At 38.9% G+C, this 18,481-nt stretch overlaps 1 protein-coding gene across 3 annotated transcripts in view; it reads left to right on the top strand.

Annotated features, from left to right (window-relative positions):
• The window catches only part of PDZRN4 (PDZ domain containing ring finger 4), a 242,520-nt gene that overhangs the window by 206,175 nt on the left and 17,864 nt on the right, over positions 1–18,481 (top strand). The window lies entirely within an intron of this gene.

Genomic DNA, 18,481 nt, shown 5'->3' with positions numbered 1-18,481 from the left:
TTTTAAGAGCAAATTCAAGTTTACCATTTCTGTGTCATTACACTTTTGAAGTGATTCATTTTACTGGTATTTTTTCCTTAGAACTAAAGATGGAGTAATTTTGTTCAGATTAGCAGTCTGAGTGAGACTGCTTATGTGAATAAAGTTACTTTAACACCTGTAAGTATTTATGGGTTGACATCCTTATGGGCCACTAAAGTGTGGTCTCCAATGACATTCTGAACAGCCCACCGCTGCTGTAATAGGCCAAGAGAGACCTGCCTGCCTGGTGAATTCCTACTTAAGGCCTTTTCAACACATGGATTATTTAACCAGTAAACCAAACAGATCTGTCTATCTTGTAAATACATATTTAGGGCCTTTTTAACATGAGTATTACTGAGCTCATTGTCTGTAACAGCACCCTCCAGAGCTGCGATAGCCTGCAAAGACCCCTCTGTGAGCATTACAGGAGCTTGCAGCCATGCAATTAAAGCTCCTCCTCAATTGCTAGTACCTGAACAAACAGCTTTTATGGGAACAGCTTCTGTGCACACACTGCCAGCACTGCTGATTGCTGCAGTCAGGCTCTTTTGTTTTGTTACCTGATGAGTTTCTGTACAATGAAGCTAAACCAGAAGATGGATGTGAAACCATCAAAATGGAAAATATTTCTTAGGTAAGAGTTTTCTAGAAATCTCTTACATGTAGCATAGAAATTCTCTGCAAAGCTACTAAGTCATGTTTTCTATTCAGTAGTATAAAGGGGTGAGAGAGACAGAGAGAGACAGAGAGAGAGAAACCTTGTTTTGGTAGGTATCCCTCAAACCAAGTTCCAGCCTTGTTCAGGAAGGATGGCAATGATGTGGAGGGAAAGAACCACTCTAATACCTCTGTGATTTGCTACAAGTTTGTGCTTGTTTTCTGCACATCTTACAGTGATTGGAGTCTTTTTTAGCCTCCTGAACTTCTTGAAACATGGGATGAATCAAAAAATTAGCCTTTAGCAAATAAAAGCCAGTTTTTGAATTTAGCAACCACCATAATTTAAAAGGGAAAGCTTCAAGAAAAAAAGATCCTAATAGAGATGTGGGTGTTGTAGTTTAGAAGAGCTGAAATGGTGGACAAGGTTGTATCTTTCCAGTGTCATCTGACCTGATTGGTATGGTAAGAGGAATGGGAACAAGCTTGCTGTGGTGTAGATTTTCAGTGAAAAGCAGATATTTCTCACCACATGCCTTACCTTATGCAGCTGCTGTTGTGGTAGAGGGGCTGATCTGACAGCTCAGAGTAGGCTTAGATAAGCTGGGACTTCATCTTAAAATCATAGAATGATTTGGGTTGGAAGGGACCTTTAAGATCATCTGTTTTCAACTGCCCTGCCATAGGCCATTCATTAGACTAGGTTGCTCAAAGCCTCATCCAGCATGGCCTTGAACCCTTCGAGGAAGGGTTCCCCAACTTCTCTGAGTGCCTCACCACCCTCACAGTAAATAATTTCTTCCTAATATGTAATCTAAACATGCCCTCTTTCATTTTAAATCCATTACTCCTTGTCCTATCACAACATGCTTTTGTAAAAAGTCCCTCTCCAGGTCTCTTGTTGCCCCTCTTTACATGCTGGAAGGCACCTCTGAGGTCTCCCTGGAGCTTTCTCTTTTCCAGGGTGAACAACATCAACTCTCTCAGCCTGTTGTTATAGGAGTGACACTTTGTGCATTGTGTTTGTTTTCTGATCATTAGTTCATAATCTGCCTAGCAGTTACGGCTGAATTGTGGATGCCCCATGGTACAGAGACATTTACTGACACCATCATTGTGATTTTTTGTGGCAATTCTTATTACTATATAGCATCTGCTGATCAGTATCATGAAGAAAGTGAACAGATATGCATGAGCCTGTAATCTGTGGTCATGGTTGCTTAGGAGAGTCTTGGAGTGATTAGGATTTTTTCTTCCATTCTTACCTGTTATGTCATACAAATCCAGAGGGGAAAAAATGGACTGTATTTTAAAGGTATTAATTGAAAAGCTCATGAGGAAAACTCCTGGATAAGTAAATAGATTATTAGAGTTGTTTCAACTGAACCTGAGAAAGCACTACAGTGATTGGGGCTTATAAAATCCGTCCATGTGATTTTTTTCTTTTAACTCAAAAGGAGTTCTGAGCTGCTAACACTTGGCCTGTGATCGATCTGACTGTCGCTATTGACTAAAAATGGAAGAGGTCACTGTTATTCTTTGAATAACATTGTGTAATAATTAAAAGACTGTTGGCATGCATTTGGCATGCAACAGCGTAAGATTATGTATTTCACTGGCATTTTTATTTTTCAAATATCCATTAATTTATAGGATTATAATTTACAAAGGGACAGTAATAAGTAGGGAATTTCTCCCTAACTGTGACAATTGTACACTGTAAATGAGCAAAGGATTGGTAGGAGGGGCAGCCCTTTCTTTTCAGTTTTTCATTTGTCTTTTAAGAATTGAAATAACTTTTCAAGTATAAATTAATTAAGCTTAAGACCATTCTACTAAGATTCTTCAGTTTATGATGTCCTGTATTGCTACAGGAATTCATAAGCAGGTCAGCTAAGGACAGTTGCATTCAAAGAGTTGCCAAGTCAGTCAGTGATAGAACTGGCAGTAAAACCCAGGAGACTTTAATTGTAATACATCTCTTTTTTGGCCATAAATCACTCTTCTTCCTTGCTTGGGTCATTTAGGTAGAAGATGATTTCAAGGTAGTTTCTGTCACAGTTGTTTGTTGATTTTGAGTGTATTACTGTATGTCATCACAAAACCCTGACACTCAAAGCCAGTGAAGTTGCTGTCATCTCATCTCCCCTAAGTAATGAATATCCCAGTTTAGGGATTTGAATTGGGTCCACAACTTCAGAGGATCATGAGAGAATGGGGAGACAAAGATACAAAACTGATATGGGCAAATTTATCAAAGTTATTACCATTTATTGTGTTTTAGAAGAGGAAGAAAATATATCAAGTCAATGATTTTCATTTTGTTTCATGATTTCATAAAACAAGGACAGGGTTACTCCTTACTTCACCTGGAAGGTAATAAAAATTCTTCCTTGTTGTCAGAGCTTATGTTTTTCTAGGCAAATGAAGAAAAGTGACTATAGTTCTGCAACACTTTATTGTTGGGCAACATTACAACATGCGGTATGTGTTTTTTCACTCAGTGAAGAAAGAGAAGGTTGCTGGCAATATTTTCATATTTATGGTAATCTGCAGATTATAAATCTTCTAGTTTGGAGAAATTCTTTGTTTAGACAGTTCTTATATTATTATCCCACATATCTCCATATATGCTTTACAGTCAAAATGTTTCTAAGGTTTTTATTAATGCTATTTTTCATATACCTTCTACTTGAATGTTCTTGTAGTCTGTCTTGGAGGCATGAAATCTAGCTATAAAGACAAAAGATGGGAGAAAATAATTTAGTTTACATGTTCTTTTAAAAATAGCCTAAGTCATCTTAACCAACTTATTATAATGTCACTATTTGAAAGCTTAGTATCTTAGGAAATCCTAGAGCACAGGAGGCATGGGCTGAATCCCCCTAGTAAAAGAGAACCTTTTACAAGAAAATGGACTTTAAACAAGGTTTCAGTATTATGCATGCTGGGCCTTCAGAGGAGAAATCAAAAAAATCAGGAGAGGCCTTTTCTCTGAGAGTTTGCTTTTTTATTTAATGAGGGATCACTTCAAAGAGAATGTGATAGTCATTCCTGGAGGGCATGGTTTGGTGAGCAGGAATGCAGGTGAAACTGTATTGTGCATCAAAAAAGCAGGTGATGAGTTTGCTTTGTATTTCATCTCATGATTTTACCAACCCACAGAAGTATGTGTTTGGGGGTGGAGGACATTTCCACGTACAACAGAAGTTCGAACAGCTGAAACTCAGCATGGATATGGTGCCCATAGACCTCATTTTGGTGCCAGGAAAATAAAAATGTGTTTTGAAAGTCATTGCCTATTGCTTCATGTGCTTGATTTATAGGCACAAGTATGTGATTCAAATTTGCATATTTTAACTCTACATATTTTAATATGTGTGTACCTCAAGGTAAAAAAGAGCATGGATTGGATGGAATTTTAATAGTACTTTTTAAGAATTTCTAATTTTATAAATTCAACTTCAACTTTTTCATAGTATTTTGCATTTGCTGTGTCTGAAAGACATAAACTGAATTACAGGAAGGTATATCTCACAAATGTAATTACAGTTTCAACTTGATTTTAATTAATATCCCAATATAACCTTCACACAGTTGTAGATCTAGGCTGTCCAAACACATGGAATTGTAACTGGTTAGGAGTTTGGATCTACATCTATATGTTCTGCTGTCCAGATAAATGCTTGCGGCAGCAGATGTTGGCACATCTGTTATGCCTCCCCATTTCAATTGGTTGCTTGAGTGTTTAGAAAGTGCTGATGAGGCAGATAAATCTTCTGACATGTTTCAGGCCCAAAGCAGTCACGCAGCAGTAACAATGATGTTTGCAGAGCAAAGTACTGGGCAGTAACATTTTGAAATATGGCAGATATAAAGTATTACTTTACCTGCAGTAGGTGACGTTTATTGTATTGTATTGTTCTAATTTATTATTTAATTTATTGTATTGTTAAAGCTAACTATGCCACATGATTATCAACTGATTTGAACTGCAGCTATGACAACCCATAAACCCCTGGGGTTTTGTCTAGAAGAAGGCACTTGCTGCCATTTTGAAACAACTGTAAGCTATGAAGGAGCTCTTTATTGAATTCAAGAACAGTGATAATCAGAAACAGCTGCAGCATATGTGTATTTTGGAAGAGGAATAGCAATCTTCTGGGGACCTGAAGTTCCTGGTCTTGTCAGAATTCTCACTTTCGACAGGTTTTCTTCTACCCGTTGAAGTGTCTCAGATTTGAATGTTTTTATACTATTAGGACCAGGAAAACTCTAGAGTATCAAAAGGGACATTCACGAACAGAGCAGGATATGTCTGACAGTCTCAAGTGCTGAGACTGATTTCCAAGTATGTAGAGCTTTTGAAGGTGTTGGATCCCCTTCAGACCCTAATTTCCAACATGACAAATGATAAACAGAAATGTAAAGATTTTAGCACTGATGTCATGTGCTAAAATTATCCCATTTCCTGCAGTAGATATCACTTCTAAATTTTCCAAGTTGCTTTCAATTACCCCTATTTGAGGAAAGTCCAGAAATTGCAGAGACCCTATTGAAGAGGGGCAAAGAAACGGATGCTGATTATACAGCAAATATAGTTGGTAAGTTTTGCAGTATACAGTCTACAGCTTCTCAGGACTACTGTTCCAGTCTTTGACTACCCTCATGGTAAGAAGCACTTCCCTAAATATCTAATTAGAATTTTCTGAGTAGCAACTCATGTCTGTTGGCTCATGTGGCTGTCACAGTGCACATCAAGAAAGAGTCTGGTTCTGACTTTTCTGGACTCTTGCCTCTTGCCTGGACTTCTTGTAGATGAAGGAGGCAATAAGATCTCCTTATTAAGAGGGTAACTTCTTTTCACAAGGCTAACCAAATGCAGTTCTCCCAGCTTCCCCTTGCAGGAGGTGTACTCCAGCCCCCTAATTAGGTAATGGACTTCTAGCCAGACATGGAGTGCTGTATTCCTACCCAATAACCAAGAGAGGGTCCATTCCAGCATTTTATGTCAGAGCCATTGTAATTGAAAAACAGATTGGAGAACAAATTCTGGAAAGTGTCAGCAGGAAAAAAAAAAAACAACAAACAAACGGACTGGTGAAGTTTGAGGGGTTTCTTTCTCCCACCCTCAAGGAGCTCTAAACAATGATTCCTTAGCTGTATCTCTGATTTTTTAAAGTTGAAAGCCAAAGATTTTTAATACAGGGGTCATTACCTATAAGCAGAAAACAATGCAAACACTACCAGAATAGCAGCACTTAAAATAATAAATGCAGAAAGTTTGAAAGGCACTGCAGAAATACTATAAATACTCCACATCCTTCCAGTATTCCCCATCTGCCTTTAAAGCAATTGTTGCACCCACTAAAAGGACCAAAAGAGACTACCAAAATTGTCATAGCTACTGAGTTCCTTTCACCTGTACAGTATATCAGACTAATGAGTCCCATGAACTGTGGTAACACCATTAAAAGGGGCAGTATGGAATCAAAATATAACAGTGTTTTTCCTAAAGAGACAATGTGTGATCAGGTAACGCTTAAGTCCTCATTACGATGAAAATATCATCTCACCATTGAGACGTAGTCAAAAAACAAATTAATTTTAATTAGTGTTACCTTCCAGTGCAACAGAACCTATGATTCATAGTTTGAGGTTTATATTTTTATTACATGGTAAGACAGAGGATCCTAAACATTTTCAGTTTGTGATACAGTTGACTGTTTAATTTCTCAACACTAACTAGCATCTGCTCATCCCGTTTAGCTCCATTATCTTTAGAGGAAAAGATCAATATAGTCTAGCCTGTAAAACCAAAACAGTGTCCTTTCTTCCCTCTTCCCTTTAAACACCTCTCCCGAATGGGGAAACAAACAAACAAACAAACAAACAACCAACCAGAAAGGAGAAGGGAAGCTTTGCTATTTACAAGTATGAAAAAGACATGTTTTAAATTAGGAATCAACACAACAGTACATACATACATAGTTTTTAGAAAAGGAAATCACCACAGCATACTGGAGAAAGATTCCTACTTCACCAGTAGAAAGATAAAATGCTGCCAGTCTGGAAAACTCCTTTTGTCATGAAACATCCACAGTCATGTATTGGTTTCTAATGCAAAAAAAGTCCAAGTCTATGGCCATGTCTATCTGTTCAGGAATTTTTCTGTACTAGAGGAGGAGTATCAGTACCTCTTGGACTAAAACCAGATTACAATTGTTACTAATTGATATTATTGCAACATCAAGGGGCGGGGGGGAAGTTATCTTTATAGCCATCGAGAACAATGCCATTTTCAACAATTAGGGACTTACTACCCATTGCCAAATAAGTGGTCATGTGCAGATTCTGAAACAACCTCAGGTGTGAGGTGAAACACCTTTATGTTGTACCCCTGTACAGACCACTACCAGGCAGAGCTCTGAACTCTTTACACAATTTACTTCATAGTGGGATGACCTAAGAGTTTGCAAAGGCTAAAATGCACCAAGGTTTAGCTGATGACTTTTATGATTACGTCCTTGTTTTCCTCAGTTTCTCTCAGAAGCACTTGTAAAGCAGTGGGTTTTTTGCCAGACAAGTTATTCTGTGTCATAGCCTTGACTGCATTTTGAGAAGAAAACAAGGCTTACTGAATGCAATGAGAGGCCCAATATCTGATGATACACGGTGGAGAACCATAGCATTTTGCATAAATTTTAAGAAAAAGATAAAACAAAACCAAAATAATAAAGCAAAATAGGAGAAGAGTAGTTACTTTTATCTTTGCTTTTCCTTTTTACCTGTAGTAATAGCTGAGAAGCTGCTTTTAATGTTCATCTTGTTAATGGTATAATTGACAGAATGAATGAAGCAAAAAAGGCCAAGAACAGGGTACTTACAGAATAGCTCAATGAAGAATTAACTGAGAAAGTACATTAAAGTCTGACTTACTTTATTAAACTAGTTACACTGAAAAAAAGATTCCTCATTCATCTGAGCTACTGTCACTTTTCTGAGGTATCAAATAGAAGGGCTCAGGGACTACAGGGGCTATACACACCTTAAAATTAAGATTCTTTCTTCAGTATCATCTTGTTTCTCCATCCTTATGGGTGAGATCAATCTCCAGTTTATACGCATAGCTGAATTTTGGCTGCTTTTCATATTTTTGTCAGGGTTACTACAGGAAAGTTGTCCTATTAAGTCAGATCAATTTTATCAACTTTTTGCTAGTGGTTTCAGTAAACTATGGAAACCAAGCAAAGCTTGGTCTCAGTCTCATAACTGTGTAAGGAATCTCAACTCTGCAGTTCTTGTCATTGGGAGTGATGTAAGCATTTGGATCATTATCAGGCAGAGCTTCCAACAGCCAAGCGTAGCAGCATCTCACTAATAGCATTCACTTCCTTGGCCTTTTCTTCCACATGACTGCCTTTTTCAGGCTGCTAAATCACCGGTCATATACACTGCTACCTTCTATAATATTTAATCTTCATAATGCCACACACTCATCATCACTGGCAAGTAATTCTACTCATGAAATAAAAATAAATAATGCAAACAGAACCTTCACTCTTCGTACAAGAAGAGTTCAATCTAATGAAGCCCTAGGAGGGTAGAGAGCTAGCAGTGGAGCTAATAAAAAAGAAAAGTTAATCTCAAATTCAGAAGTGATAAAAATGGTATTACATGTTACATAAACTCGTTTGTTGCAAATGAGAGTGGGGGTAAAACAGGAAAGGACAGCCTGGGTTTGTAACAAAAAAAAAAAATAAAAGCACATCATCATCAGAATAAAGTGGTTATTTAGACTTCATTTTAAAGCACAGTTTATTTCACTTCTGAGTTTGTACCATACAGGAGGAGTTGTGACTGTCATGTACAAATGATCAGGTTGTGTACAATGTGTAAGATTGCACACTTAAAACAGACACAATGTTTCAAACAGGTATCACATTACACAATAGCCAAATGACACTGTTAGCTCTGCTTTGTTTAGAATTTATATCTTTAAGGGTGACAAGAAGTAATTTGCGGAAACTCAGAAAAAAAAGATGTAAGTCCTAGCAGAAGTCACCAAAACAATCTGTTTTAAGTATGATGATTTTTTTTTTCTTATGGGTTACCTATCTCTGTTTAGATGGAAAGGGTCTGTGGTGCTTCCACTGTACATTTAACAAAGTAATTTCATACTAAGGTAGGTATTTTGCTTTCAGGCTTGGGGTGAGTGTTAAATTTTTAGTTCTCTATTTGTGTGTGCATGTGCCTGTGTGTACAAATTTTTGTGTATGACTGTACAGGTACATAGAGTGTGCATATATCTGTGTGTAGGTACGTGCCAGGCAGGTCAGTTACACTGCAGAGAGTCTTTCCCGACAATCATCAAAAAATTCCTTTAAGAGCATGATTACAAATCTTGAAAAGACAGTGACAGGTTATATGCTTATAATGAGAAAGCAAAACTGTCAGATGACCCCACAATTCACAGAGCCAGAGCAGTGACATTTACAGCCATCTCTGGACTCTTACTGCCTTTTAATGACAAACCACATAGAATACTAACTATTTATTAATAACTGCAAAAAGAGAAATGGCAAAAGGAAACAAGAATTTTCAGTTTGCTAAAAAAGCTCATCTGTCATAAGATAAATCAGTCACACATAAACCCCTTCTCTCACTTTACCTCCATGACAACTGATTGTTTAGGGTGAGCTACTGTAAAGAAACAGCTCGCAAGAGAGACTATATAGAGGATATGCTTATCACTTCAGCTTTGTTACATGTGCCAATAAAAAAAGATCAAAACCACCTGGGATTCTGGGACTGCCAGACTGAAAGCAAATAATACCACAGGCAAACAAAGGCATCCTAGACCTGATCACTATCCTAATGCCATCAAGAGTTATGCTCTCCTGTCAAAGGGATTTTCCAGGAAATACGTTAATGTCTATGTAACACAGGCTAATTGTAGGCTGTGTTGCAAAAGTATTCAGCATGAAACAAAGTGCAGTGAAATGGCCTTCCCCTTCACAGGTCACTGCAGGGTCCCATTGCATCCTTTTCACAATGAATAAACTTGTATTTAGAAGTCTGTAAGGGATATAATTTACAAACACTGGCTCAGAAAAACAATGCTTCCATCAGAGAAGCAAAATAACACCTCTGGTGCCTTTACCATGGAAGGTAACCAGTGCAGCAGCATTTTAGCAGATTGGAGTTCAGTTTTAGAACCCATTTAGAACCCATTCTGTAAATGCCTATGGAGATTTGGTAGAATTCAAGGTTTTGCTTTGACTGACATTCTCAAGTTGTGAAAATAACCTAAAGAAATAGCTGCTTTCTTCCTCTCTCTAACAGTCCCAGTATGTTCTGTTATTCAGATATTACATAGACAGGCACAACCACAATGTACTTGGGGGCTATTTGGATGGAAATAGAAAAGCTATGGAGCAAGACAGAGCCAGCTCAGATGTAAACAAGTTGGAACTGGTGGCAGCTGTGCTGTTACAAAAAAAAATTACATTCCCCACTGTCTTCTCACTTATCAATTTTGACAGAAGACTGTCTTGAGTTCGCATAAACAGCATTGAAAAGGACAAATCACGTTGGGTGTCAGATTTGCCAGAATGGATCTGGTTTGTAGCTTACCACAAAGACACAGAGGGTTATCTCCATTCCACATGGGGGGAAGAAACAATGCTCAGTTCAAGGGGTGGTGGCTCTACCTTATAGGCTAAATTTAATCCTCATTTTTTAAAGTCTGGTTTAGGTTTAGGAATCTCTGACACAAGATTTGTTTATATCAAAGCAGAAAGGACAGTTATCAGTGAGTATTTTTCAAATGCATAATCCAACCAAAACCAAATGTAACGCAGAATGAGAAACACTTAAAAACAAAATCACTTTTCTGCTAAACCCTGCTTTATAGCTACACTTAGAGCCATATGCTGTTTTGTGTCCAGACATAGAATGCTCTGAGACAGCAGAATCCTGTAGACAATGACAGCAGTGGTTAAAAAAAAAAAAAAAAATTAGCAAAAAAACCCCAGACCTAATGTGCTGGCATATAGGCACCTATTAATGAAATATCATCTTGCACCTGTGAGAACAGAATTTGGCTCTGTAGCTGATGAATCCTTTGATAATAAAGAAGCTCTATTGGATGTGGGAATTCATTCTCACCCTGCAACTCTGAAGTGAAAATTTTTGGTGTGTGCTACACTTCTACATAAAAAAATCAAGCAATGGAGTAATTTGAGGCATAGTGTGCCTGCCAGTGCATATTCAGCAGTCTGATATGTGATGATAAGTAACAGTCTGATGGCCATGAGTGCGAGGAGGAAGACACTGTGGTGTCAGTTGAGACTCCCACCAGGTGAGGACAGGGAGCGGACAGCAGTCACAGAGCAGATGGGGAGATGGGTTAGGCTGGATGAACAAGTTTGCTGGACCATGTGATAAATGAGAGAAACTTTTGATCACTGTGCTATGAACAAATTCAGCATTGCAATGGGAGGAAGGGTCTAAGCATATGGGGATGAGATAAACACAGTTTTTAATTCTATGGGCCTGGCAAGCCTTGTGTGGCCTGTCTGATTTGCATTTACAGGATATTTTAGCTTGACAACATGTGGTGGAGATTACAGTGAGTGTATTTCACAAGGAAGTCAAAGAAGGGGAAAAAAATCCTTTACAGATTACAGGCTTCCTGTCTGCTAAAGGCTCAATAGCTGACAGTCTATCCTCCAGGAAGTCACAAACCCACCCGAAGCTGAGTTTTCCCCCTTAGCTAGCATGCATAATACCAAATCTTCATATTCCTGTTAAAAATATAAATCCCAAAATCAACCCTTATGGGAATTATTAAAGACAAAATACCGTAAATGCTAATAAAAACCATTTTCCCCTATTGTCTGGATGATCAAACTTAAGGGAAAGTAAAATATCCGCTTTCTTATTTCAAATAAGTCATGGTATCACCTTTATACCTAATTCTTTCACCTTCGTATTCATCCTCTTCTGTTCTTTTCTCGTGGTTCAGTATGGATGCTAATTTGTTAGAAGGACTTAACTGCATACATATATTTTCCTACAACGTCTATGCATACATGTTTTATCCTTCTTCAGACACGACACCCCTTCCGGTATATTTTGTACTGGGGAAAACCATGCATTCTTGCTTTCTGAGCAGAGAGATCCATGATGAACTGCTTATATGTAGTATTTCTCAGCAGTCAACTTCAGTCCTCACTATTGGTCTTTCACTCAACAGAAGTGTGAATTTGCAAGGATACCAGAGGAGGTTAGTATAATTAGATGGATGATAATATGCTGCAAAGGGTTTCTTTTTCATTAATCTTAGATCCTACATTCTCACTTGCTTCTTATTAAACAAAGTAGGTGGGAATATCACAGACAACGCAGAAACTGAACCTTATGGCAAAATGAGATAAGCAGACTGAAGCAGTAGCTATTCTTTTTATTCTTATTCATCAGGCAAAGCATCACCAGTGTGTGTAAATATATGAAATTGTCACATTGGCTCCCAACCTCTACATTCCAAATGAGTCTTTTACATTTGGACAATTATGACAAAAAAAAAAAAAAACAAAAGAAAAATATATATTATTACAAGTGTTTGAAGGGAAAAAATTGACTTTTCATTAAAATCCTATTCTGTGACCAAGTGTAGAGTTTACCTTTTTCATATAGTAAAATAATGTTGAATAACTGAATGGCTTTAGTTAATTATACTGATCTACAGTTCATATAGTAAACTAGTTTTCCTGTATTTCATGACAAGTCATCAGTGGACAATAATGAAAAATGGACATAGAATGAGATGAGACAACATTATACTGTCTAGCAACTGGACTCTAAACCCTTTAGATTAGAGCTGAGGCAATGTTTTTCTCATTAAACCTCCATTGCATTAGAGCAGCCCAGGAGTTACAGTTCCGTGTGATATCTTCACTAGCTGTGGATATGGTAGGTCTAATTCAACAAAAATAATATTAACACAGAGAGTGTCAAGGCTTCTGTGAACCATTCCGTGGAAGTTCAAGGGCAAGGGACACATTAGACCTCAAGTTTATTATGAGTTTCAAAGCCACCCTGTTTCCTCCAAACACTGGAAGTTCTTGTATGGACTTCGAGAGTCTCCTACCTTGGGAAGACTATGTCCTGCTGTTCATTACCACTAATTTGTATTGAGCTGTAATTTCTTGTTTACCTTATTTCCTACCCATACAAAAACTTCTTCTCATCATACAGAAGTGTGAGGAGGCAGGCAAGACAAAGAATCAGAGGATGAGAGAGATGAAGGAGAACAAAGTAGTAGTAATAATAGGTTATTTCAGCAGAGCTCAGCTATATGTGTGTTTCATACAGAGAGAAGTAGTCACTTAAGTAGATGGGACTTTCTGATTACCAGACAGTAATTTTTTTACAGATTTCTATAGGTGAGATAACAGGATGGGTTATAAGGTGAGAGTAAAATGAAGGTGATGTGGGGACTGTGTGGATGTGGGCACTTAATAGGAATGGTAACATTTGGTGGGAAAACGGAGAAAATGGTGAGTGAGGCTACTGTGTGTAAATATGAGTTAAGGGTCCCTTAGGGAAAGAGTGAACTGAGATGGTTTTGAAGATGAGGATGGAAGAATTCTGTTGGTGGAGAGGAGTGTTGAGGTGGGATGGTTTGAATGGAGGTGGGAGGGAATGACAGAGCTCAGCCACACTTTAAATGGGGTGGACAGTGTTGAACAGGGAGTAGCTAATCCTGACAGAAAGTGGGGAGAGATTCAAAGATCTTAGTAGAGACCATTGGCAGAGTGGTCAACAAGTCAAAATGTGGCAGAGTAAGTTTCCCATGTGTGCTGTTATTCCAACACATGGTCATCTGGTGAATAACTCTTGTTGACATCTTCTGTGTGCAGTGAGAAGACACTTTACTAACTTTCCTCTTAGGTTGTAATTTGTTTTCCAGTGTGTGGGGGGAAAATGTGAAGAATTCAGAGCTCTTCCTCCCCCTAAAAGACTGATCACGGAAGGGTTCATGGTCTCTTTTGTACCAGACCATCATCTTTACTCTGTAATCTAGTTCTTAGTAGAAAGACCCACTATAACTGCAAACTGATATGAACTTTTATGAGGTCTCCTTTAATAGCGCTTAACCTTTTTTTCAGCAGTTCTAGAAAGCCAACAATCCACTTGCTGATATTTATAATCTACTCTTCTAAGACTTAAGAGAAATGACAGTAGTAACCTAGTCTTCCCTCCACAAAGAGGTGACAGCAGATTGTTTGGTCTTATGTCTTCTGAGGCTGATAGCCTGTAAACTGCTTTTCCATCATTGAAGAATGTCAGCCTTTGGCCAGGAGCCACAGCCTACAGCCACTCCTTCATCACTTTAAAGGATGGCCAATATAACTAGTTTAAAACCTTCAGAAGCATGATCTGCACATCTTTGTTCTTTTTTCCCATGTCTGAAGAAATCGGCTACTTTGGAAATTTGCATCTGAGTCTTTCAAGAGGGGGTAGCCCTTATTCTAGTTTCCATGTTTGTCTTTTAACCAAATAATTTATGGCAAAACACTTAAAAATATTGCCTAAACTGTGACAATACACTGAATTTTTGTTCTGCCCACACAGAGAAAAGAAGCAGCAAATCAAAGAGTTAGCAATTTGGTATTGATTTCTGTCACTTGGCAGTAGAATACTCTTTGTGTTGAGAGGCAGCTGCCCCAGTGTGCCCAAAAGACAGGGGGGTTGTCATCTCCTGAGCTCTCTCTTCAGTCCTTCTCCTCCCACCATCTGTCTGTCAGCACTATTCGAGAATATCCAAGTATTGTTTATGGTAGATTTTTAAAATGCTGAGTTTTGAAGACTGTCAGTTCAGTCCCTACATACACACTGACAAAAGTCAAAGACAAGGCACACATCTGAGTGTGTGTGCACACGTGTGCACATATCTAAAGGGATTTCAGAGAAGGAAATTACATTCTTACAAATGTACTGCTGCCAAACTTAATGTTTCTTCTGTTAAAAGCCATTAGTGAGAGAGACCTTGACAAATTAGAGAACTGGGCAATCATCAACCATATGAAGTTCAGTAAGGGAATGTGCTGGATTCTCTACCTGGGATGGGGCAACTCCAATTGTTCATACAGACTGGGAAATGAAATGCTGGAAAGCAGTGCCTTGGAACGGGACCTGGGGGTCCTGGTCAGTGGCAAGTTGAAGATGAGTCAACAGTACCCTGGCAGCCAGGAGGGCCAACCATGTCCTGGGGGTCATCAGGCAAAGCATCACCAGCTAGTCGAAGGAGGGGATTGTCCTGCTCTGCTCTGCACTGGTGCAGCCTCACACTGAATACTGTGTGCAGTTTTGGGCACTGCAATATAAGAAAGAGCTATTAGAGAGTGTCTAAAGGAGGGCAATGAAGATGATGAAGGGCCTTGAGAGGAAGCCGTATGAGGAGCTGCTGAGGTCACTTGTTCCATTCAACCTGGAGAAGAGGAATCTGAGGGGAGACCTCATTGCAGTCTACAACTTCCTCATGAGAGGAAAAGGGGGGACAGACACTAATCTCTTCTCTGTGGTGACCAGTGGCAGGACCCAAGGTAATGGCTTGAGGTTGTATGTTTAGGTTAGGCAAACACACGTGGTTGTGAGCAGCTTCCTGAATTGCAGGGACAGTACTGCCTTTTTCCTCACTCCTCCCTGGGTTGACACAGATTTTTACCACCTCCACCTGGGGATTTGGGACTTTGTTTTGTTTCTTCTGAAAGTTTTTGATTGCACCATTTGTTGTTTATTCCGATTTTTGTTAATAAAAAATTGTTTCTTTCCCTTTTCCACACTTCCACCTGAGGTCTCTTAATTTTTAGGTTATAATTTTTGTTACACATGTTAGAAAAAGGTTCTTCACCCAGAGGGTGATTGGGCACTGGAACAGCCCAGAGAAGTGGTCCCAGCACCAAGCCTGAGAGAGTTCAAGAAACGTTTGGACAGTACTCTCAGGCACGTGTCACAACTCTTGAGGATGGTCCTGTGCAGGGCTAAGAGTTGGACTTGATAATCCCTGTGGGTCCCTTCCAACTTGGCATATTCTGTGGTTCTGTGAAAAAAACAAACAAAACAAACAAAAAACACTAAAAAGCATCTGTCTCAAAATACAATATCAATTGTATTTGACCATGATGGTCCAGGTTCTCTAGTGTCTCTAGTGCCTCAGTTGCTGCTCTTCTCTTGAAATTGTTTCAGATGTGCTTGTTACACAGAGTTAAAGATGAGACTTGTGGGCTTTTGCTCTTATAGATGATTTAATATTTTATGTGAAGTGTTTTTAAAATTTCCAAAGATGTTTTTTCAACCCTGGTTTGTTTGCTTGTAACCACGATATTGTGTTTCTGCTTAAAAAGAAGATACTGTGAGGTTAGTAGTGCAGATGTGCCATGGGCAAAAGGCAATTATCTGGAATGAATTCCAATGCAAAGCAAAAGACCTCATCCAACTTCTCCCTCATGATGAATGAAATATTACTTGAGTATGTACTTGCATCTAGACTGAAAAATAAAAAGTGATTATTGGGCTTTTCACAGTAAGTACCAGTACCTCAGTGTTAGGTATCTACAGCTTCTAAGTGGCCACAGCCTTGTGTAGTCATCAGACTCCACACCATATAGTCATTTAGGAAAGAGGTAATCGAAGAATACTGAGTACTGATCTCAGCTCTAAACTCTGTTACTGGAATGGAGAAACAAAAGCTGTGGTAGCCCAGGTACTATGAGCAGCCAGGGCTGTTGCATCTCAGTCAGACGATGTTAGTCACTGATACTTGTCACCAGCTGGTTCCCAGAGACAATTTTAGCAAATCTCTTCGACTCCCAGGATGAAGCCTGTTAGGTCATCCTCATTTTCCTTTGTTCTTTCATGACCTAAATGATTAAATTATTCTTCTCATTGAGCCAGTGCACCAATAGGATTCAGTTTGTTTGCAGCCTGAAACATCAGTACAGCTTTGTAGTAACATTTTGAAACAAATCATCCATGAGAACTTCAAGGTTGTTCCCATCCAAAGAAATTGTGTTCAAAGCAGTCCGTGGGGCCCCTGTCCAGCCTTAATGTGGGGATATAGGAGGTTGTGCCAGCAGGACAATGAAAGTCAATGGATTTCTGCTTGTGCACAGATCCTCATTTGCCTTGATTTAAAGGTCCCAGTTTCAGTCTTTTATGGTGTATTTAGGTTTCCTTATAGGCCTCCAAGGGACCACAAGCTTCTCTATTCCTTAAAAGTATACCTTGTTGCTGTAATTGAAGCCATTTTGTTACTGTAATTTCTCCCTAATATTACAGTTCTAGTCAAGTGTTCTTTCCCTGTGGAGGCATCAATTATTATGGGTTTTGAATAGGCCTCCCTCCAATACACATACTTTTGCTCCCAATGCCAAAATCAGGTCACTGTAATTGTTTTCCCTAATAAAACATGGTTGTGCGTTTCTTCTTTCAAACCCAATGTATTATGTGTGCTGGTTAATAATTCCACTCTTTACCATGCTATATAAGACTCCTGCCATTTTTATGAAAAACTGAAGAATACTACAGGTTTTGCCTTTTTTTTTTTTTCTATATTTTCTTACTTTCTGTTAATGCATTGAATGCCCAAAGTCGAGGGAGAAGCTTACAGGCTTTGTGCAGGTAATAAACCTACATAGATTTGTACATTGGTGAAGGAGTAGGGAGCGAACCATAGCAGTGCACTTTGTGGAAGATGTTCAGCTGAAATGAAAATGTCACAAGGCTCATTGGCTAACCCATGTGTGCGAAGTGCAGGTTCTTCTGTATGTTGTGGTATTTTGACACCTGGTCTCCACAACTCCTTGGGCTCAGTAGTGCGTTGTCACTGCTATGCATCCTGTGCCCGTTAGTGGGTTAGTCTGCATGACATCTGTGGGGATGGGAAGGAAGAAACTCTGTATCACACGCTGAGAAATGAAGCACAGGTTGGTCTCTCTTCTTTTTCTGCACAGCCTCAGAAGCAGAAGCTGTTAAGGTCTAAGTGTCACTTGCAGATTCCCTTTAAATACAAATATCACCTAAAGTTTCCCATTTGCAACCAAGCTAATATTCTGTGTTATTGGGTTCATTCTGTTGTATTACAACTGGGTTTTTTTCACAGTGTTCAAGACAAGTGCAGTTTTGCTTTTTTTGTGAACGGTTCCCCTAAGAAACCCTAGAGATGCTCAACTCAGATGGATGTATGTAGTAGTTATCACTGTGCCATCTGCCCTAAAACTTGCACTTTTAATAAGATGCCATTGCTGGGACAACTGACACTAAAAATATGTTTTCTGCATCATCTCACAATTGAGGAAGATACCACGGCTGTTCAGCTCCACAGGAGATTCCTGGAAGGATCCTTCTGTTATCTAACAGCTTCTGCAATGAAGCTATGTAACTAAACTGGCCAGGGAAGGAATTATGCTATTAATGGAAGGCTGTGTTTTTGCTTTATGGCTTGGATTGCTGTTATAAGGGACTGGCACTTGTGTGATGGATTGATTGATGTGTAGCCAGTCTGTCTCATATCCTATAAATCAATAGCTGGAGTGATGGGACTAGAATGACGGGACTAGAATGACTGTGTAATCTGTTGTAAGCCAGCTTCTATTATCCAAAAGTCAAAAACCTGCAAAACTGATGCACAGCTATATTTCTCAAAGTTTGACCTGTCTTACTGAACAGTTTCTATATAGCTTGAACCTGCAGTGTACTGGAATTTCCTTCTTAATTCTCAGAATAGTTTCCC

Source organism: Empidonax traillii, unplaced genomic scaffold (assembly GCF_003031625.1).
Source record: "Empidonax traillii isolate 1590-97213 ecotype Southwest subspecies unplaced genomic scaffold, ASM303162v1 scaffold388:size1278207, whole genome shotgun sequence".
In the NCBI taxonomy this organism is placed as follows: Eukaryota; Metazoa; Chordata; class Aves; order Passeriformes; family Tyrannidae; genus Empidonax; species Empidonax traillii.
The sequence above is the reverse complement of the archived record's forward strand: the minus strand, read 5'-3'. Positions and strand labels throughout refer to the sequence as shown.